General features: G+C 33.6%; 1 pseudogene; it reads left to right on the top strand.

The window, feature by feature from the left end:
* LOC144252700 (roundabout homolog 1-like) overlaps nucleotides 1-24021 on the top strand; it is a 145775-nt pseudogene that overhangs the window by 39674 nt on the left and 82080 nt on the right.

Genomic DNA, 24021 nt, shown 5'->3' with positions numbered 1-24021 from the left:
TAAAGATGGGGAGTAGTCTCTACAACTTGGAAATTATGCGAAGTAATTTTCTAAACAATATTTTGAATTATAAATCTTTTCTCACTGAACATCTGAAGTGTTTTATCTTGAGATGGCTCTTTCTAATTTTAGAGAGACCATCCTTTGTGAAGAGACCTAGTAACTTGGCAGTGACCGTGGATGACAGTGCAGAATTTAAGTGTGAGGCCCAAGGAGACCCTGTGCCTACAGTCCAATGGAGGAAAGATGATGGAGAGTTGCCCAAATCCAGGTACAGATCAGAATTTAATGATGTGATTCATCGACTTAGAATTTCTGTTTCTCATCAGACTCTAGGTGCCGATAGATGGTTAACTCTATAGATGGTCTTTGACTGCTAAGGTTTGATTTAAAATGTTCTACTTTAAGACAGTATGAAAGCTATATTCACTCTGTAGACACCATACTTCAAATCTGGATCTTTCCCAGGCTGGTGATATGTGGTGTGATACTCTAAGCTAGCTGCAGTGGTGAGCCATAGCTTTCAGTTGGCTTTGTAACCAGGAGGAGAAAGAACCAATACTCTACAGTGTACTGTGTTGCCATGTGGGGTCTTCAGTGGGCTAGGTGAACAAAATGCAGTTTTGTACTCTTGGTATTTCAATTTATGATAGGTCTACAAAGACACATCCCTGTCAAAGGTTGAGGAGCATCTGTAGACTCCTTGATCAGGAGCCAGAATAGAATACTAGAGATACTTTGAACCAGGAGGTTTCCAGATTTCCTCTGGGGTTGGATTATATTTTTGTGACCCTGGTTTTCCCTAGTAAAACATGGTATTCTATAGACAGTTTCTTTCCTGCTCAGCCAAATCACATTTAATACCAACTTCTTATATATGGCCAGGTAGGAAAAGGAAGAAACATATAGCAATAATGATAGAATTATGAACCAATTAAAAATCAGACTTTGCTTTCCTCAGCTATGTGTCACTAATGAATGGTAGAAGAGTTCGAAGTTTCTTAGTGTCTGATAAGGACTTAAATTGGCTAGGAGCAGTGATTCAGGAAATACCAAGCTTTGGGGAATGAGACGGTGGAATAAAGCATTTGAGTTTGCCAGTTAGCTGTCAGCATGCACGCATTGAATGCCTGCTAGGTGTTGGGGTTACAACATTGGCATAGAGAGGGCATCTGCTCTTGAGGAGCTTGCAAAAAGACACCTTTATGGGTAGATATGGAATAACCTCATTATTCCCTTTCGTGACGTAAAGGCAGACCTATGCAACTGTAGGGAGAAAGAATAAGGAGAATACCCATGGAATAGGACAGATAAGCACAGTCTTCAAAAATAGGTACCAATATGATAAGCAAGAAAAAAAAAGAGTCCTGTGTTCCAGACAGAAGATCCTTACAACATAGACACAAATGTAAGAAAGAACACCACATATTTTGAATGGTAGAAAGTTGAGCATCACTAGCACATAATATATATGGTGAGAAGTAATGGATATCATATTGGAAATACTGGGGACATATCATCAGGGGCTTTGTGTAATAATAAATCTCACATCATATTGTATGACATTGATGAGTTGAGAAATATTATTATGAGCAGGATTAGTTTTTAGAATAACATAATTTTGTTAGCATGATGTATGTTCCATTACTATGAGGAGAAGCCGGTTATAGGGACACCATTATTTGATTGAACAAATCAGAGTTGTATATTGTTTAGCCTGGAGAGATGGAGATAATGTACAGAGTGGAGAGAAATTTCTGAGACTACAGTGGCAAACTGGACGACTAGTTAGAAATAGAGAGTTGATGAAGGAAGATAGGCAGATTGGGGTAGAAGGAGGAGGAGGATTATATTAAGAGAAGAAAAGAATTATTGAACATATTAAATATTAGGGTCCCTTGAAATGTGATGTCTAATTGTTAGTAAGTTGGGAATATGAATAGGGGATTTACTTGGAGTGTGGGAAGTATCTGGTCTATCAATATATAAACCGTATCAGACAATATAACTCAGGAAAATTTTATATGAGAAAATTTTATATCAAGAATCCCTATTTTTAAGGGCAGGGAAGTCTAGACAAATCAAGTGAACTCTAGAAGACTATCTGGGTTCAAAATTTTAGCTCTGCCCTGAAATTCCCTGAGGACCAAGGCCAAGTAACCTTACTTTCCTGTTTCTCAGTTTCCTCACCTACAAAATGAAGATAAGGTTAATACTTATCTTATAAAATTGTTATAAGAATTTAAGAAGGTAAAATCTATAGATCATTTAAAGTCCAGCACATGATAAAAATTTAATTAATTTTCAATGCCATTTAATTTTAGTGTGAGTACCACAGCTTGAGGAAATAGATGTATAAATGTTAACTTTACTCAAAAATGTTATTTTTAAGAAAATATTTTAATGTTAGTTCATATACACGTGGAAACAAGCTCATTTCTTCTGCCTGCTAACTTAGAGGAACATCACATCCTCAATTTTGTTTTGAATTACTGAAGGGATTATTGCATGTGATTTGATGTCTGGATACATCATAGTGTAAAAATGGGATCATTCAAGAACAAAATCCTTAACCATGCTGTTTTTGCTGCAATATTAGATATGAAATCCGAGATGATCATACCTTGTAAATTCTGAAGGTGATGGCTGGTGACATGGGATCATATACTTGTGTTGCAGAAAATATGGTTGGAAAAGCTGAAGCATCAGCCACTCTGACTGTTCAAGGTAGGCACCGGGGAGCTCGTCATTGTGGTTGTTTTATCATGTGAAATAGGATGTTGATTTTGAATAGAATTTTATGTCAAACATATTTAAGAAAGCATTGCTTTACCTATGGGCACTATTATATATTATGTAAGTGTTTATTAAAGAAGAATGAATTACATTTTTGAAATTATGAAGAGTTCTATCTTGGGTCAGAGAAGATGGTGTTTTATTCTCTGGGTCCTTAAACATAGTATATTTCTAATCGTTAATTACATGACAGCTATTGCTGTGAAAACATTGTCTTTGGAGGAAAACACATCTTCATTACTTCAGATGATGTGCTTTCAAGGGTCTATGCAATTTATAGCATAAACATGGATGGATCTATTGCCCTTTAGAATGTAAGATCCATCTGTACAATAGGGACTTCGCCATCTTTATTCTGAGCACATAGTTCCTGTGATCTAACAGACATTCAATATTTGTTGGATGAATGATTTGCATTTGTACTTTGCTAATTTTTATAAAGATTTATTATTTTTGCTGTTTTTTGTACCTACGTATTTATTGTGCATTATAATTATACATAACAGTGGAATTCATTGTTACATATTTCTATACTCCTATGTGAACACAACATAACAATATAATTTGGTCAATTTCATTCCTTATTATTTGGTGGATAGGGCTTTAAAGGCTTCAAGTTTTTTTTTTGTTGTTGTTGTTGTTTGTTTGTTTGTTTTTTAATGGTTATTTTGGTTACTTGGTTTATTTAGATGTTTTGGTACCAGAGATTGATCCCAGGAGCGCTTCACCACTGATCTACATGCCCAGATTTTTTTTTAAAAAAATTTTGAGGGGCTGGGGATGTGGCTCAAGAGGTAGTGCACTCGCCTGGCATGCGTGCAGCCCGGGGTTCGATCCTCAGCACCACATACAAACAAAGATGTTGTGTCCACCGAAAACTAAAAAAAAAAGTAAATAAATATTAAAAAAATTTTTTTGAGACAGGTTTTCCCTAAGTTGCGTAGGGCCTTGCTAAATTGCTGAGGGTGGCTTTGAATTTGCAACCCTCTCACTTCAGCCTCCTGAGCCACTGAGATGTTTTACAGACATGTGCCACTGCACCCAGCAGACTTCAAGTTTTAAAATCAGAGACGTTTCTGTCACCTCTGTGGTATCCACAATACAGGCATTTCCTCATCATTACTTTCCTCCTTTGTCTCTGACGTCAAAATTATTATTTCCCACATTTTTTTCCCCTTTCTGGTGATGACTTGTTTATTGTGCAATTTGAGAGGCAATGACCTTTAAAACATTTTATTGGTGGAAAAAATTCCCTATTTTGACAAGCGACTGTAGTAAACAAGGGTTTTGGCCATAAACCACTTAGCTTGTTTCTGGGCCTAACATTAGCAATGCCTGGTGCTGTCATCTTTCTCAACACTGTCTCTTCAGAGGCTATTAAGAAGAAAAAGGTGGCTTTTGAGGGAGTGCTTCTACTGCGGGCTTTCTACAAAAGAGCCTTGTGGGCTTTTTACACTAGAAGAAAGAATAAAGAATATTTCCTTCCTGTCTCTAAAGCCATTATGTCCCACTTTGGGGTTTTTAGCTCAACCTCATAAAAACAAAAGAAAAAAAAAAGATCAAGAACAAACATTGAATTTCTAAGGCCTAGACTACTTCTCTTTAATCTAAGTTAGACTTGAACTCTACGTGAGGCTAAGACTGTAAGAAAAGAAAACCCCTTTCCATTTAGAGAAAGCATAAATTTAAGAGATGTCAAATCCAAGTTCAAAAGCCCTTCAGAGGGAGTAAAAGTAGCCAGGATGAATATAGGACATTAAAAGGTGTGTCTGTCTCTAGGCAATTGTGACAGGGAGCTTGATTGTCTATCACATCAGTCAGTGAAATATGTTTCACTTTATGTTTTAAAGTTTTCATACCTTGGTATCCTGATGTTTTATAAATAATAGCCATTCTGCTATGCATGCAGCAGACATTGAAATCAAAATAGAGTTTCCTCCTGCAATTTTAAACTCAGCTCCAAAGCTAATTCAGCCTTAAGATATCCATATGGAATGCTTGCTCCCTAAGCCTGGATTTCAGTTGAAATTGGGTACAAATGATCAAATCCAGAAACTACTTGATGAATGCAGATGCTCTCATTTCAACTGAATTTAGCTATAAACTTATGAAGGATCTGTATATAGTTTAGAATATATTATTTGATTCAATATTAAAATAGAATATGCACATTAGCATCACTGCTAAAATGTCTTTAACATGTTAGAATAATGTACACAGTATGTTAGAGAAAGTAACATGACTCCCAACTGCAAAAGATAACTAAGAAAAAGCATTCAAAGGAAACCTGAGAAGTTAGGTCTTGTTTCTTCCTTTGAGAAGAATGTAGAAAATATTAGTGACTACAAAGGAAACTACATCACAAGTGAAACCCTCTGGTAGCAGGAAACAATTACAATAAGAAATTCAGTAGAGAATTTGGTTTTTATTTCTTTGTTTTATATGTGGTTCATTTTTAAAGAGACACTATTGGAGTAAGTATATGTTTAAAAATAAATTTCTACCCCCTTACCCCTTATCCAGTGAGTACTTAATTCAGAGAATTGAGTTAAGGCAATAAAACTATATGCTGAAGATAGAACTTATGGGGAAAATTATCTTAAATAAGGGTGGTTATTTGATTTTCACCCCCCCCATTACAGAAGTAATTAATTTCAACATCTTTAAAAGATCCTTGATTTGAGAATCATTTCTCTTTCTTATTGGTTCTTTTTAGTTATACATGACAGTAGAATCCATTTTGACATAATTGCACAAGCATGGACTATATCTTGTTCTAATTTCTCTTCTGTAGATGCTTGTCTGTAAAGATACACTTAAGTATTCTTTTCTTAGGCCTAGCTTTTCCTTGGTCTTTAAACGTGGGTACTCTTCACAGTGCTTGGATTTGTACTACACATCTAGTAGGCACTTTGTCTAAAAAATACTGCTTGAGTGGTGGAAACAGCACAGGGAATCGGGAAACTCTAGCAGCTGCTAAAAGCTCTGATCCTGGGTGCCTGCAATAAGTACCTGTGGCTCAAAATTGAGGCGCTCACCATTTATGATCAATGCTGCCTGGAAATCTGTGTTCAAAAGAACAAAGAAGGGGACCCAATTTATTATCTATATGTATCTCAGCATATCATGTTTTATATTTTAAATATATGAAATAAAATTTATTAAGAAAATAAAGGGAACAAGGTTCATGACACCTGTAATCCCAATGACTTTGGAGGCTGATGCAGACGGATTTAAGTTTGAGCACAGCCTGGGCAACTTAGGGAGATCCTGTCTCAAAATAAAAAATAAAAAGGAATAGGGATGTACCTCAGTGGAAGAGTACCCCTAGGTTCAATCCCTAATACCAAAGGGGCAGAGATGGGGGGAGGAGAAAGAGAGCACAGTAAAATCTAGGACCAGACAGAATTTCCTAAATTATCTGAAGTTTCTTGTTAAGTATGCGGATTATCAGACATGGCCTCTGGAGAATCTCTTTCCAAAGATCTGGGTTAGGACACAGAAATTTGTTTTGATTTTTGTTTTTAAGCAAGCAAGTTCACAAATCCCATGCATGAGGAGTTATAAGATAAACTGACAGAAAGAATGAAGGACTTTAAAACATTTCTTTGTAGTTTGGGACTTTCCAGATGTAGTAGAATTGCTATAAAGAATGGTTGCTAAGAGCATTGACATTAGCATCAGACTGGATTTAGTTGGATCCTTCTTGTACTGTTTACTACTATGTGACTCAGAAGTATGTGACTGAGGAATTGGTTTCCCCCTATGTAAAATGGGTATAGTAATACAATATCACAGCATTTTTATAGGAGTTAAATTATTTATATATTAATATTTAACATATTGTCTATTATGAGTAAATGATTTATAAATAAGGAGCACAGTACTCATATGAGTGTTTTTATTTTTGATAGTTCTATTGCTTGATTTTAATAATTATTGAGTAACAAAAATGCTAATTCTGAGTTAATTCTAGATAGTTCTAGTAGCTCATTCTAATAGTTCTTCCGCTATTGCAAATGAGAAATCTGAAATACTAACATATACATGACAATTTATTGTGCAAACAATTATTAAAAACTCTTCTCAAATACAAATCATTGCATTTCCATGTTAAAAGTCAATATTGACTTTTGTAGTAAATATGCTGGATTTTGCTAGTTTTGTTAAAATAGTGGTAGACTCATTAAAGTTTTACAAAATAACTCAATAATGAAAATTATGGCTATTTGGGAATAGAGATCATTTAAAAATTGCATTTTATATGCAGTGGTATATTATTGTTGTGGGAAAACATTCAGCAGAAATCATTTGACCTCAATTTTATTTCATTATTTCTTGTTTTCCAATTTCTAAGGTTCTCAAACACTCAATCTATCTTCCTATAAAACAGGTGCATTTTCTTATGATTCAGAGACTAGTAAGAAGATTATCCATGAGTAACTATCTTCAAAAACTGATTACTCATCTTCATAGCCATTTGGAAACTTCAATTAACCACTCCAAAACATGGGAGCAATATGAGATCATACTCTCTTAGTAGCACATCAATGTCTGGGTTACTTCTTCGCACAGAGCAAAGTACCAAACTCAAATATCTGAAACAAATCAAAATATTGACTATTTAATATAAAAGATTTTTATTTTACTTTGAAAATAGGCAAATTGTAATAAAATTTGGTGATACTAGGTAGTTTCAGAGTAAAGATATATTTCCACTGGCCTCTGAAAATATTTAGCCAATAAAAATATCCCAGTGCCTTTAACCTGCATATCAATTTTGGTATGTCTCTGAATCTCATTATTAGAATGAAACTCAAAGGTCTAGAGTAATTTGACCTATTGAAGAAGAATAACCTTCATTACACAACAAATAAGCACAGTGGAATAGTTGGGCACAGTGTTGCAATCCCAGCTACTGGGGAGCTGAGGCAATGAGGATCCAAAGTTTGAGACCAACATGGGCAACCACTTAGCAAGAGACTGTTTCCAAATTTCAAAAATAAAGGGCTGGGTATGTAGGTCAGTGGTACAGCACCCTTGGGTTCAGTACCAAACAAAACAAAAAGAGAAAAGAAAAGAAAAGAAAAATAAAATGCCATTTTGGACTAATTACACCAGAAATGTTTATGCTTACTCATTTGTTAGACTTATCAAATATTGACTGCCTATAAATGTAAGCCATCATTTAACCATCAGTTATTTTATTTATACTTAATGTTTGTCTGCAACTGTTTTCCTTTCAGATGTATAACATCTTGCACACCCTCAAGCATTCTTTTTATGAACCTAAAATTTACAAACAAAATGAGGTAACTTTTTACAGACATATCACACCACAATTTTGATTTGTTCTATTGTTATATTTGAATTCTGGTGTCACGAATGGACAAGTGTTAGGATTGCTGGCTTGGTAGGAATGACTTATTTTTTGAACTAGTGTTTCGTATTGCCTAATAACTCCCATGTTTTAAGGAAAAAGATATTTATTGTAGTATTTATAACAATTTTATAGGTTGTGACATACCTATAAAACATAAAAATCTAACCAGAACAAAATAGATGCATAGAGGCACCCTGCCAAGGTTTTAAACATTGTGTAATTGAACCTGCTAAAATTTATGCTTCCCATTGGTGTTTGAGTCCGGTTGCAGGTTTGTTTTATATTATTTTACTGTCTTAATCTAAACCCATTAGTTCTTTATTAGATGCTTGTCATGTGGGCCTCAAGTTTCTTCTTGGAATCAGGATAGTCAAATTAGTTTGCTATTTCAGGATCCATTCATGGTTAATTTAAAAAGTGAGTGCTTTTTTTCTTTTCTTAAAGATAGATTTGAGGAAAAGGATAGAGAATACAATCTCAAAATACTTCAAAAAATAAAGGAAGAAACATTATTCTGTTTATTATTACTAATAACAAACCCCATAAAATTTACAAATTATTTACTCATAATAGCAATCCTATGGATGGCTTTTTAAATCACTTCTTTTCTGGGGAGTGCTATCCCCAAAGAAATATAGCAGAGAAAGCCACACAGTTTCAACTTTGAGTTTCTTCCATTTCCAATTTTATCCTCAGCCTCAAACATTCCTTATGAGTCTTTGCTTCAGCAACTCATTTCTTAAAAAGGGCAAACTAGATGGCGTTATTAATCTTTCCACTCTCTTTGCAGCTTCACAGATAAAGCAGCTCTTATTACTGTCACAATTTTATTCCCAAAGTGAATTTGTGACTCTATCACCAGAATGATCATGTTCTCATCGCCATGTCCCATCCGTCACAGGAAACTGAACTGAACCCGACTTCCACCCACCAGCCATTTCCTAGGCAATCACCTTTTATCTCCCTGAGTTGGACCATTAGGAAAATCTAATCTCATTTTTGTTCATCTCTCTTACAAAAGGAACTAAAAGACATTTAGTCCTCCTGTTTCCCTGGAGGCCTGAATACTGGGCCACTAGACAAAGGAAGCCATACATTTAGATCTCCGTTCACCCCCCACTACACTCCTCACTAGACTTCTCACAGGGACCAGTTATTCTTTGAAGGTCAAGGAATGGTTGTTTTTCTGCCCTTTCTGCAAGCTGTGTTTTAAAAAAAAAAGAAAGAAAAGTCAAGTGCCAAACATTGCCAAGCCGGTTCATGCTCTGTGATCAGATGGATGGGATTTCTGTGAAATCTCAGCCCTTCTCTAAATAGTGCTTGCCAATTTTTATTCCCTTGATGTGAAATTACTCCATTCTCTCAGTTTCATCACCTGTTTTTAAACTATTAAATATGGTTTGAATTATATTGTTAACTCTTTAAATTTATTGTTGACCTATGGTAAGAATGTTAAAATGAGTCATCAAAAGGACGTGCATTCTGTTCTACTCTGTAGAATTGCTATTTTGTCTTATGCTTCCCATAAGTATTTATGCCAAGCATATAATGAATGAGCAAAGCACTTGCTCATTAGGATTGATTAGCCAGTGACAGCTGCTGGAAGGCTGAGCCTTAAAGTATGAGATTGACATGAAATGAGGGAGACACAAAGGCAGAAAAAAGACCTGGGCTGTCTTTTGGCTGACTTAATTGCTACTAATGGAATGTTTCCTCGAGCTTCTTTCCTTGCTAGTAGTGAACTACATGCTTCAAACAGGGAGCTTTGCTGAAATATTTGGGGTGCCACAGTTTATGATTGACCCCTGTTAAGTATCCCAATGAACTAGGAATTGAAGAGTAATTATAGCTTTCAGTAAAACAAGAAGCAACTGTCAAAGGTGTGTATGCTAAGTCCCTTCTAAACCAGGCTGTAAGTATAATTCACAGAGTGTAGTAGTGATGCAGTGAAGATAAGATCAGACTAGACATTCAAAGCTAAATTTTGCAAAACCTCCATTTTGGTTGTCGGTAGTGCAGCCTGCAGAGACATATCCAGCAGACAGTGTGAGGAGGGGAGTCATCCTTTACTCTCCTGCTTTTCCCATGTCCTACTCCTAATTGCCACAGAGTCCCACTTCTTTTGGCTTTTCACTATTGTGAGCTCTTACTAGCTCTCTCCCCTTCTTACCATTCCACCTATTCACATCTTTGTCATCTGTCTGTAAAGTGCTAACCTCTAACCAATTAGCTTTTATCTTGCTGTATCTATTGTCCATAACAGACACATCTGTCTAAAACACAATCTAGTTATAGTAGTTCCTTCCATAAAACTTGGTCATGGTTCCCTCTCTATACATAAGATCCACAATATGTACTGGTGCTAGCCTCCTCTCTCACTTCTCCCTTCAATCTAATACACTATATTTTCAATTTTGTTTCACGCATGTACTACCCTGTAACTTAGTTCTTTTTGTTATGTTGCCCCTAAAATGCCCCAAACCCTGCCTGAACCACTTGTACTTTCTAATTACACTTTCCTTGGACTCAGAGAAGATTAGCATTCTCCAGAAAACTTTTCAGACATTGTCCATCCCAGCACACATGAGGTGTCCCTCATTCATAGACCCTCTGGATGCTATAACTGCCCTTATTGCATTTCTGTTTACCCTGCTTGAATATGAGCTTCTTAGGGGTGCACTTTGGTTTCCTTTGTCTTCTTAGTCACTTTGCGTTCTACTGTCTCAGAGGCATCTCTTTTAGAGAAATAGAACCAGTAGGATATATAAAAGGGTTAATTAAGAGAATGGGCTCACATGATCAGCAGTGCTGAAAAGTCCCACAGCAAGCTGGAGAACCAGGAAAGCAGGAGGTGCAATTCAGTCCAAGTCCACAGATCTGAGAACCTAGAGTTCTGATGATTGAGAGCAGGGGAGGATGGATGTCCCACCTCTAGGTCAGAGAGAAAATTTGTCCTTCCTCCACTTTTTCTTTTCCCATTCAGACTTTCATTGGATTAGATGATGCCTTCCCACGTTGGTGAGGGAAGAACTTCTTTGTCTAATGTACTGTTTCAAACAATAATCTCTTCTGGAAACAGGCTACCTGTAAAATGGTGTTTCAGGAGGCTGAGACAGGAGGATTGTGAGTTCAAAGCTAGCCTCAGCAACTCTGCATTGAGATCCTAAGCAGCTCAGGGAGACCCTGTCTCTAAAAAAAAAAAAAAAAGAAGGCTGGGGATATGACTCAGTGGTTGAGTGCCCCAGTGTTCCATCCCCAGTAATAAAAAGAAAAGAAAACAAGTGGGAGTGAAAATGTTTCTCATAGATAGCAGACATTGAAGAACTGACAAACATCCAATGCTTAGTACATCATCTGAGGCACTTAAATTGTCATTTCAGTGATGTGTGTTGTGTGTGTCAGAATCTTACTATATCTGCCTTTGTCCTTGCTTCCTACAACTAGCTGTGTAAAAGAATTAAGGTTTGAGTTTTTTATACATCCACCTAAGTTTTTACAGAAACACAATAAATATTTTTCAACGAATTATAGCAGAATATCTGTGACTGTGGTTCAAAAATGTCAGTTGTCTTTTCTAGTTCACTTTAGCAAAACTGGACAAGTGATATATAAAATTAGAAATCTGCATTTAGTTAAAATTCCTTTTTTGTATTAATTCTATGAATCTAATATATATTTGAGAACCAAATCATATATTTACTTTTTTAAATTAAACAGATCCACAATTTACATGATTCTTTCAGACAGTTAACATAATTATTATCCCTCTGGATATGTTTGATGATGCTGAATTTCCTGACAAAACGAATAATATTGAAATGTTTCACACCTCACTCCATAAAAATAATACAAATATTAGAACAATTGAGTGCACTGAAGTTAAAAATACAGTCATCCTTCCATATAAGCAAGTTCAAAAAGAGAAATTCAACTGTACTAAATGCATACCAACTATTTTTCTTATCTTTATTCTCAACAATATAGTATGACAATTATTCCCATAGCATTTACAAAATATTAGGTATTATAAATAATCTAGAACTGATTTAAAGTACAGGGGAAGACATTCATTTATCACATGCAAGTAGTACACCATTTGTATAAAAGAATTAAGAATATGTGGATTTTGGTATCCACAAGGTTCCTAGAACCAATTCCCTACATTTACAGAGGAACAACTGAATTTGGGTAGATGGTGCCCAGCTATAACTACTTTACAATTTGGTCTTGAAATGAATCAACAGGCGTAATTCCTTAAAATAAATTTGCATCTATGAATTTGATCATTTTCTAACATATAAAATAATAACTTTGAAAATGATCAATATACATATTAATGTTACATAATAGAAAATATTATATGCACATGTGACTTTTTATGGACCTATTAGATAATTATTTTAGAATGTAAAATTTAAAATTTTAAGTAAAAATTTAAGTAAAATAAAAGTAAAAATTTTAAGTATTTAAATAAATGTAAAACATTATAGCTTTCATGTAGACTTTACTCTCAGTAGTACAGAATGAACTTTTTAAAAACTTTCATTAAAAAATAAACTCTGGGGGCTGGGATATAGCTCCGTTGGTAGAGTGCTTACCTCACATACACAAGGCCCTGGGTTCAATCCCCAGCATCACACACACCTCGAACAAACAAACAAACAAACTCAGGAAAAGAAGGTTTATTTTGTGAATTTGTGCTTTCCATAAATAGAGTTTACCATGTTTCACTTTCTATCAGCACATGAGATCTTTATACAAAAGTCACATGACATTTTGGAGTTCATATGATATCTAGGTATAAAAAGGAATAAAATGATGGATACTTCATTTAAATCATTTGCTGGAACCATTTCCTTAACTTGCTCATTTGAGAAAAGTGTAATGGTGCATAGTTTCTGACCATTAACCTGGTTATTTGAGTCAAAGCCAAAACTAATAGTGTCAAGGGGCCTTTTGCAGGTTCAATGAGATTTACTCTAATCCATGATTCTGGTTACAAAACCATGAGTTCATCACTATTTTGAAGAAATACATATTAGGAGACCTCCAAAGCTTCACTTCATGTTTTTAAGAACCTTGATTATGTGTGTGATACTTTTGTCAGACTCTGACAAGATAAGCAAACTGAATCTTTTAGGAGATGGTTCTTCGTGACAGATGACAATAATCAGGAAAGGCAAGGTGCTTCATGGGGTGGAGAATATAAGATAGTTACATGAATACATACATTATGCATGTAATTACATATCTATACTTACTTCCTCCTGTATATATTGCTCCTCTTAATGCTGAATTCTAGAGTCAAATTCAAAATGCCACCCTCCTAGAATTTTTATGCTTTTATTGTGCGCTTCATTTTCTTCTCATGGTTGTTTCATAGTTCAGCTGATGACTGGAAAAATTCAACTGAAATTTAGAGGGGGGAATGAGGAAAAAAGGTTTGTGATTGTAAAAAGAAACACCCCCCCCAAAAAAAAAAAATTAAAAACTCAATATGTGATGGAAACTTTTCAAGTTTCAAGTTTCAGTATTGCCAGCTGAGTTCTTTGTGAGCAGACTGAAAGAAAGTAAAATGCCATCAGCTAAGAGGTTTAATGAAGTCCTACCACAGAATTTAACAAGAGAATGATTTGTGAGAACAGCTCCCTCCCTAACTGTTCTGATCCAGTAGTGTAAATAGGATGCAGAGCTTCACTCCTGCTGGGTTTTTTTTAATATTTGGTTTGATTGAGTCCCAGTATCATTTTGACATGTGATAACTTGACATATTTTTTTTCCAGTAGTAAAGAAATTCTTGTGCTCTTGTAACTTAAAATTTCCACCAAAATGATCACTAAAGATGTGATATCCTTTTAGATTTCTTTCACTCATATACAGGTTTTGGATTACTTTCAGTTATTTCAAATGCACTGATATAAATTGTAAAAATTAATCAAAAGAAAAAGCCTTCACCAGGTGATCTTACTACAGAAAATTCGAAACATTCTCTTAATGTATGTGCCGGGCAAATATTTGAAGAAATAAGAAGAGCAGTCAGGTAGAAGAAATAATTGATTCATGAGATAATTTGGTGACAAGTAATTACACAGCACCACACTAGTAAATAGTACATCACGGGCCTTCCATTATGGTCTCAGCTTCACTGTGATTTATTCTTCTGTGTAACAGTGGATTGGGATTTCTTGTGAGGCAGTTATATGCATGTATAACTGAGCAACTATCTTTAGCAGCCAACATTATCAAATAAAGCTGTCAACATGGAAATATGTAATTGAGTTGTGTGGATCTATAAAATCTGAATCACTCGGCCTGAGAATGATATTCAGAGAAATAAATTACATTTTTGCCCTAGTCATTTACAGATAACTGTTTTAAAATGTTAGATTCTCTGCTAACAAGCTCACATAATTTTAAAACATGGAATTATTATGTGAAATTGTTTATCACTGAATGTAAAAGAAATAAACCTAAATTAATTTCATCTTGCTGTATTTTATCTGAAATTGTTCAGACATCAAGTAATAGAAATTATTTATTATTTAAATGACAATAATCATAAAGAGAATAATATAGAGTATATTAAGGATGCCTTTTTGTTATGGAAAACTCTGGATAATTCTATACATAAAATGATTGAAAATTGGATTTTTATTCATCCATATGTATTAACTATTTTATTATTTATTTGACATGATTTTATTTTCCAACAGATTTATGCAGTATTAAAAATAATTTTTAACTGCATTCATTTTTTGTAGATTTAGTAAATCTTTTCAGCATATTCCAAACATCAGGTAATCATTAAAATAAATAAACTTTAGAATTATGTTAGCATCTGGTGTCCTTTGAGCTTTATTTCAATAATTTAAAATATGAAGTAATTATTTTTATTTTAAGAGGATTCTGCATAGATTGAAAAATGAACATTTTGAAATATCATACCCAAAGTTTGCAAAAACTGATTAAAATACCATGAGCACTTTAATTTGCTTTTAAACTATAATTCTCATGACTTGATAAATAATGTGCCAAAATAAACACACCTGCAGAAAATACTAAAATAGGTATAAGACAAAATATAGCTGAATAATTGCTTTATAACAGATTTATGAGGATAGGAAAATCCATAAATGGTTGTTAATGTTAGCTTTAGGACATTTATTTTGTGTGGTCGATGTTCTTAGGAGAGAATTTAGAGCACTGCACAATTAAAGCTGATAGATGGGCCATTTTACAAAGGTGCTTTTAAAAAGTTAACTTAGTGTATGGTAGTCATTTCCAACTGTACTTTTTAGTTTATTAGTTAAAGAGAGGAGGCGCATTTTTAGGCTTTTTACTCTAAAACATGTACACAATCGCTAGATAGAAATGAAAATTTTGGCTTTATTTACATATCTTGGGAATAAATGTGAAATTATGAATCCTATGCTGGATTTTTGAAACTTTCATGAATGGTAGTCTACAAATCATTTACTTTGGAATTATCTTACAAATGAGAAAAATGAGTTCCTATGTGTCTTTATATTAAATAGTCAACTTAAATCATGCATACTTAATTTCTTGACTGCATATTTTAAATGTGCAGTGAAAAACAAGGATTCTAAAAGCTGGAGACACTTGAATTCTAATTCTTAATTTCTTGACTATATATTCTGAAAGTTTATAGTGATTGTCCTAAATGATTATATCACATCACATGTTGGAGATGGAATTGGCTTTTTTGACATTGTTGCTAAGAGAAAATAAAATATAACATGAGTTGTTTCTTCTCCCAATTTTTTGTACATATGAAATATGTCTATGTAAGTGGAATCATTATGTATGTGTTTATTTAATGTATTACTATGCACATCATACATTCATATTACTTATTACTGATTTGGAGAAAAAAAATAGAACAAAAATTACATTAAAGTAAGGTTTAAATCTTGAAAAAAAATGCAGTGTAATAAGAAAAGCGAGATTTTTAAAAGCTGGACATACTTGAATTTCCAATTCTTTTCTTACCTGATGAGCAGCTTTAAGAAAGCCCCTGAATCTTCACTTTCCAACCTTTGCACATTTGGGATATTGAATTATTTCTTTGCTAAGAGAATTTCTAATATTTTGGTCTGACATACAGCTAACATTGATAGCTTCTTCTTGTTAAACTGAGAGTTAGAACATGTATGAAATTTATGAAGGATAGAAGACCTGATTATTTCTTGAAAAAAGCATTGGATTTTGAGCTAAGATCTGAAGGGTGAGTAAGAATTAAATAGGGGAAGGGAGAGATTTTGAGGGATGGCGTGCATAGAACTGGAGGTAAGATGGAGCATGGTGTACTTAAGATCCAAAAGAATGTTTATGAGGCCAGGTTGAGGAAATGAGGGAGGGGTGGGGGATGGTTTGAGAAGACAGAGAGCATAATGCACAAGACCATGTAAAGGATTTAGCTCTCTGTTTTAAGAGCACTGGATGATATTGAAGGATTTTAATCACATAAGTTCTATGATCAGTTTAGTTTTGTTTTGCCTTGTTTTGTTTTAATCCCTCTGGTTGCAATGTGAGATTAGATTAGAAAAATACAAGTCATTAGTTAAGATGAGTGTCATTTGATAGCTTTGCCAGGGTTGTGGTATCCAGAAACAGATGGTTAAAATCACAAGTAGTTACAAAATAAAAGCAATGACCATTGGTAATTAAGTACATCTTTCAGGGAGGATGGAAAAGAAAGCATTCTGATGTGATGCTTTCTAAAGGCTGACTTAGGGAATGTTATCATTAAAATGATGACCCTGAGATCCATGTCAGGTAATATGCACATTGTCATAGATGGCTGGATAGTTTTTTGGTTTTTTTTTTGATGTTTGGATTCTTTAATGGACAAATAAATAAGTAGAACCATTTAACAACTGTGCTTTGTGGGAGAGTATGGGTATTCTTAGAAGAGGAAGGAAAGGAAGAAGAGTGTTATTCATCTTTTCTGAGTTCCTGTGACATATCAGGCATTGTACAGGGTACTTTTACATAAATTGGAAGTGTTTGTTAGTACATATTCTGGACAATTCTTTTTTAAACTCTTTCAATAACCTCCAGCAAGGTTTCTCAGCTATGACACTGGAATTTTGAGCTAGGGTATTATTTGTGGTGGTGGTGGTGGGTTATTTTGTGTATTGTGGGATATTTATTAGAATCCCTGACTTCTGTCCTATGAGGTAGAGCTACTGGCCAGCCTCTCCCACTTCCTCTCCACTTCAGTTGTGACAGCCAAAATTGTCTCTAGAACTATGAGCTACAGAATAGCATTTGATATTTGAGTGGAGGCAAAAAGTTCATAGCATTTTATGTATCTATTAAATATATTCTAAAAATGCCCTTTTATTCTCTCTATTTTTATGTCTGAAAAATTGAAAGACATAATGACAGGCTTTTATGTTAAACTCAATCTTTTCACTCCCAAAGAAATCATACCTTGTATTAAAGTATCCTAAGAGTTTTAATTGTTAGAGATGTTATCATTCATGAGTTCCTGTGCATATCATTTTTCCATTATCCCAGTGACTGGGTTTTCTCAGTACAAATGTAGATCGTTTCACCACTTGAAAATTTGAGTGTTCCTCTGTTTAACTAAGTGTTTCTTCCAAAAAAGAAACACTTGTAACTCACTACCTTATATCCATTCATATTCTCGTGGAATGTGGTATTTACAGTACTAGTCTGTCAGCTTTGTTAATTGAGCCCTGCTATTGAAAAAAAACACTATAGATTAAATGGGAAAAAAATCACATTATGTTTAAGACTTGTTAGAAATTAGCTACTGATAATGAAAAACTAGTATCTATTAACTAGCAGAAGAATTTCTGAGTCAAGTTTATTTCATTAATAGCCAATTCAACAAAAATGTTTTTCTCTGTTGATTAGTAGGATTGCTCTTATCACAGATAAATTTGGTTAACTGAATCTTCCATTGAATCATCCTAGGAATGTAGCGTACTTTTATTATTTTAGAGCCAAGATCTCTGATACACTTCTCACTTATTGCTAACAGTGAAGAATTTCTATATTTAATTCATAAGGATAGATACAAATACGTTTGCCAATATGCCTCAATATTAAAATCTCATTGTGAAAATACCAAAATCTTAATCATAATAGTGTCATCATTTATGCAAATATTTCATTTACTTGGAATTTTCTGATGTGTCCTGAAATTATCATAGGATCCACATGTGTAAAGTACTTCTTCCTTTAAGATGATATGATCTGAAAAGAATGTTCTTGAGGACTTTTTCCTTGTAGAATATGCAGTTTAATATTTGTAATGGGAAAGGAAGCTACCAGGGCAGAAGGAGGTATCAGTTGTCCTGCTTTCTCTCTGAATGACCACATTCTTAAGACACTAGCACTGAAAGCACTTTAAGATTCAACTTGCCTTTGCCAGACAGGGTTATATTTAAACTGAGGTGGCCAAATGGAAACAAATCCCATTTTAAAGACCTCTAGAGACATCACAGTTGGCAACCACTTCGTGGTTCACTGACCTTTACTGTTAACTGCTTCTTTTCTACACTTTGCCTAGGATGTTCTTGCTATTATTTAGGCCCATTATCTTTTCTTCTGGCCTAAGTGTTTGTCAAAATTGGCTGCTTTCTCTGTTTATTAAACCCAATCTGGAGACTTCTGAAGGATCTATGGAGCTAACTTCTTTTCTTCAGAACAGAAAAGTCTTTCCTCCAACTCCTATATAATTTATTTTCAAACATTTATCATCTTTCGGACTCATGCCTCCTGAATATGACAAGAAGATGGAAGAAATATGAGGCATATTCTCTGCCTCCCTAACCTCCTTGCTTCTCTTTCCCACTCCCCACCCTTCCTTGTATTTTTTTCCTAGCTGGTCTATCCAAAGATTATTGTCTGAAAGTATATACTCTTAGATTATAGAATATCTCAAAATAAGGAGGCTTTTGATGCTACATTCAAAAAAAGGAAGAGAATCTTAGAGCATCTTTTTATTCTCTGTGTGTGTGTGTGTGTGTGTGTGTGTGTGTGTGAGAGAGAGAGAGAGAGAGAGAGAGAGAGAGAGAGAGAGAGAGACCGACCAGTGGGAGAAGGATGCTAAATTCTCCCCAATTTTTTAAACAGTTTAAAAAAAAACTATTATTTAATTATATAATAATATTTATATATCTCCCAATACTTTACACAGTTATTGTTTTTCCTTTTTAGACTCAAAAGGTACCATAGAATTTTACAATGTCATACCTTATATGCATGATGTGAATTTATGCATAACACATATTTCAGGCTTTGCTTTACTCCCTCTTCCTTCCTCACCAAAAAAGAGGAATGTAGGTGAAAACAGTATATTTTTATTTAAATTCAGCCTCATGGCAAATTTTCTAATCCTTCACCCCTTCTAAATTCTCTTCTAAACTAAGAAAATTTAGAGCTATCACTGTAGATACTGCACAATGTTGCTAGATTAAGAAAAAAAACAGTAAATTTTACTCATTTTAAGAATGTATATTCATGGCTGGGGTTGTAGCTCCGTGGTAGAGTGCTTGCCTGACACATGTGAGGCACTGGGTTTATGGTTTGATCCTCAGCACCACATAAAAATAAATCAATAAAATAAAGGTTTCTGTTCATCTACAACTAAAAAAAATTTAAAAATATATATTCGCTTTTTAAAGGTATTTTATCTGCCTATTTATGTATTCACTTTACAAAGTATTTTTGCCAAAACATAATTTTTTCTCATATTCTAAAAGTGATAACTATTTTATTCAATTTATAATGATTACAAGTGAAGGAAGGGTGAAAATTGGTTTACCCTTAAAAGATTACATTACTTTTCATTGCAAAAGGGCAAACTTTTCAAGCAGCTTTAAGTCTGCTTTATCACTTCTTAGCTTCCCACGCTTTTAAAGACTTCAGCTAACTATTCTCAAAGGTGTTTTTATATCATAAGGAATTATTTAAAAACATATTTCATATGTGTATGTAGTAAATATTAGGTTAAACAGCTCTTAAAAGTTTAAGTGTAAAATCAAATCTATTCGGTGTCCTATTGCATGTGTCTCTACTAACTGATAAGTCAGTAGGAGAATTTGTACAGAGACATGATTTAGTCCAGAGACCTGGAAGCCATTCTTGGCTTAACCATCTGTGAACTTGAGAAAGTTATTTAACAATTTAGGTTCTCTGTCTTCTCATGCAGAAAGAATGAGGGTTAGACTCTTTAAGTTCTAAGGTCTCTTCCAGTGCCAGCATTTTATAGTTTTATTGTTTTATTAGAGGTAGAGACAGACAAGCTTTTCCTCTTTGCTAGAGTGAAGGGGACAGGTTAGATGTGCTCTGAACCTTAAAAGTGGAAAGGAAAGTGGAGGGGAGCTAGCCTAAGGGTGGGAGTTGAGGTCCCCCATGAACCCAGAACTTCAGAATTAGGATTACAGATAAGCAGATTCCTAGCCACTCTCCCTTTTCCTGTGTCTTTCTGATGTAATCAACTGGACAATAATGGGCACTGACCGTTTTATAGAAGTGTTCCTGTTCTCTGTATGAAAAGAGAATCCTTTTACCTGACCCTAGGAGAAATGTAGATAAAGGGGAAATAGGTGTAAAAAAAAATTTAAGTAAGTTTATATAATGTGGCCTTTAGAACAGAAGTGAGGGATGAAAATTTCCTTCCGGTGAGTAAAGGGATTTTATGTGGAGGATTTATTGGCTTTTATTTGTTTACAGAAACTGGCACAGATGCAAAGGGATGTTAATCTGTGAGCAGACAGGTTTTCATTGGGACAGGAAACATCATTTCCTGATAATCTTGGTTGTTAAAAGCTTAAATGATCATTCAAAATAGAGTTTTCTCAACAATCTCTGATGTTTAAGAAGCTTCTGTGTTAGAGGATGTGCTTACCTAACTTTTAAGATCCTTAACAGACTGAAAGTTGTCATTGATATGATATGCAAATGTAATAGTCTGAATTTCTTATATTGGATTTTAATTAATAAAATTATTCTAATGCTGTGACCCAATTGTAGTTAAAAACTCTACACAAGGAAAGGGATATTTTAAGTTTTAAAGTTGCTGCTTTCCAGTTATTATCTTGTTTTTTCCTATATCATATATTTTTTAAATATTTAATGAGTTTTAAATTACAAAAATAGGTAAAAAAAAATTAGAATTATTTTTCTAGTCTTCTGACTTAACTACATTAGTTTAATGGGATCAAACTTATTTTCACCAATTAAGCCAAAAATAATTTCACAATTTTTGTTGATTCAAAGAAAAATTTTATTTTGACAGTTCATTAGGTACTCTTGTATTAAATGTTTCTTCCTGTCATTTAACAGATACTATTGTTAAAGTATTATGAAATGTAAGAATGCCTACCTCCTCTATGGTTTTGAGTCTAGTTATGAAAGCTAGTGATACAATAAATGTTAAGCCTGAGTAATAAGATTTTTTAAAACATTTTTTCTAATTGAATGAGTGAAAATTATGCTAAATTTTTACTTTAGAATAAAAAAATAAAGAGAAATTATTTCACTCATTTTTATTATTGGAATGTGTGATTTAAAATGTGTTTTTGATTTACCTTAACATTTTGCATGTATTTTCCATATCTGCCATTTTATGGCATAGTGCATATATAGCAAATATATAACAGAGAACCTTGCCTCTGTTTTATAAGTCTACTATTTTATAGCATCAGCCCTTCATTTTTTTATTTAAACTACAGGAATATTTAGTAAGTCTAATTAATTTTGAGTTACTAGCAGATATAGGATCTATTTATTTGAAGTAAATGTAGTGTGGGTTTTGACTCTACTAATATGGAAAAGTACTGCATTTAACAGTAATTCTATGTATTTTTAAAATAAAAGAATTGTTTTGCATTAGTTTGAACATATATAATTTGAGCTTTCTATATTAAAATGCCCAACGTTTCAGCACTAAAATTAAGTAAGGTGATTTTGACTTATATCTAAGGTTATAAAAGTTTTTTCTGATCTTGTAATTTACTCACATTTTTTCTATAGATCTTCTCATCTATAATATGCAAAAATTTAAGTGAAACATTTTAAAATATCTTTCCTGATTGACTTATAATCATGGACCAATAGCATCTTGTCCATGTTAGAAATGCAGAATCTCAGGCCACTGCCCTGACCCATGTAACCATAATCTGTATTTTAACCAGATTGTCTGATGATTTGTATGTTTATTCACATGTGAAAGCATGATCTGAGTGGAATATTATTGGTAGCATGAATCTTTTAAAAACTAGTCTGTTGATGGAGTTATGGGTTTTAACATTCCTTATCTTTAAAAGATGATCAATTTTGATCTCTGTATAGCCTTAGTGGCTAAGATTTATAGTGTTTTTAAATCCATTACACATATAGTTATCTAACCTTTCTTCTGGTAGCAAAATGTAGAGTCATTGAAAAATGTTTTATAATTTCATGATTACCATCAATCGTAGCTCTGCCATTTAATCATACTAAAGATTTGAAGATTTGTTTCTATTTTTCTAAAATTATTCATAATTACACTTGAAATGCTAACAAATTTCCATCCATAGTGTGCTTATTATATCCAAATATTAACATGTTTTTTTTATTTTACATTAATAGAAGGATCATTGTTAAGTCAAATCTTATACTTTTTCTGTTTCATTTTATGTTTCCTTAATTTTATTTATTCCATGTTTTCTTTTTTTGTTTGTTTTGTTTTAGTTGGGTCTGGTAAGTTGACATTTTATTCGCCATCTTCTAATCACCGTGTCACTGTGACTGGAACTTCTCTTCCCCTTTCCATCCATACCCTTCCATGTCCTTCAACCAATCAGCCTCCATGTTTCACTTGTCATTGGCCACAAAGACAGACTGCACAGAATAAAGTCTGCAGGAAGTATGGGTAACTGGCAAAGAGTAAAGGTAATGGGGTTGCTAACTTTATGTCTTTATTAAATCATGTATGGTCTGCATCCTTTAATTTCTTCTGTCCTTAAATAAGTGATAAGTGCTAGGATTGATTGGTTAAGTACTATTTCAATTTACATCTTACAAGATTAAACAAACAAACAAAATATATGTCTAGAGAATAATTTGGTTTTTCCCCCTTCAGAATATTTATTAATTCATGCATGTCTAGGTTTTCATAGCTATAAGTCAGTAATAGTATTAAAGTTCTGTTGGTGAATAGCCTTTGCACTACAAGCTTTCTTGCATTCATTTTCATTTCTGTGTCAGATTCATTTCATTTTATATGAAATAACTACATGGTTTATCCACAGTTTATCAAATTTATTTTAATAAACATTTGTCCCTCTATAAAGAAAGCATCCTCATGTTTCTAAGCACTTACCTTAGGAGAAGGCTTTTTTATTCTGTAAGCTTCTAGAACACCATTTTTAGAGAATTTTACATGAATATGGTATGCTAAAGGGTATGTCACCCTAAAAGGTTCTCTCTCACTATTCTATAAGCTAAAAATTGACACAAATATTACTGAAATGACATTCCGTATTAATGCAGATAGGATGGACTGCTCAATAATTGTGATGCTGTCAATGGCTATTTGGGAAAAAAATTGCTTTCTTTATGATACCATATATACAAAATTATAGTTGGATTAAAAATTAAAAATAATAAGGGCATTAAAGTATGGGTGCAATTGGAGTTGAATATTTATGTAATGTATTATATTCTATACATATGTAATGGTATATTACACAATACCATTATCATATCATTTTATTGATACAATAACAAAAATATTGCCTAAACAGATTAGAAGGAGTATTAACAAAATGAAAAAAGACATTTATAACTGATATGAAAAG

Source organism: Urocitellus parryii, unplaced genomic scaffold (genome assembly GCF_045843805.1).
Source record: "Urocitellus parryii isolate mUroPar1 unplaced genomic scaffold, mUroPar1.hap1 Scaffold_53, whole genome shotgun sequence".
In the NCBI taxonomy this organism is placed as follows: domain Eukaryota; kingdom Metazoa; phylum Chordata; class Mammalia; order Rodentia; family Sciuridae; genus Urocitellus; species Urocitellus parryii.
This window is presented reverse-complemented; position numbering and strand designations above follow the sequence as displayed.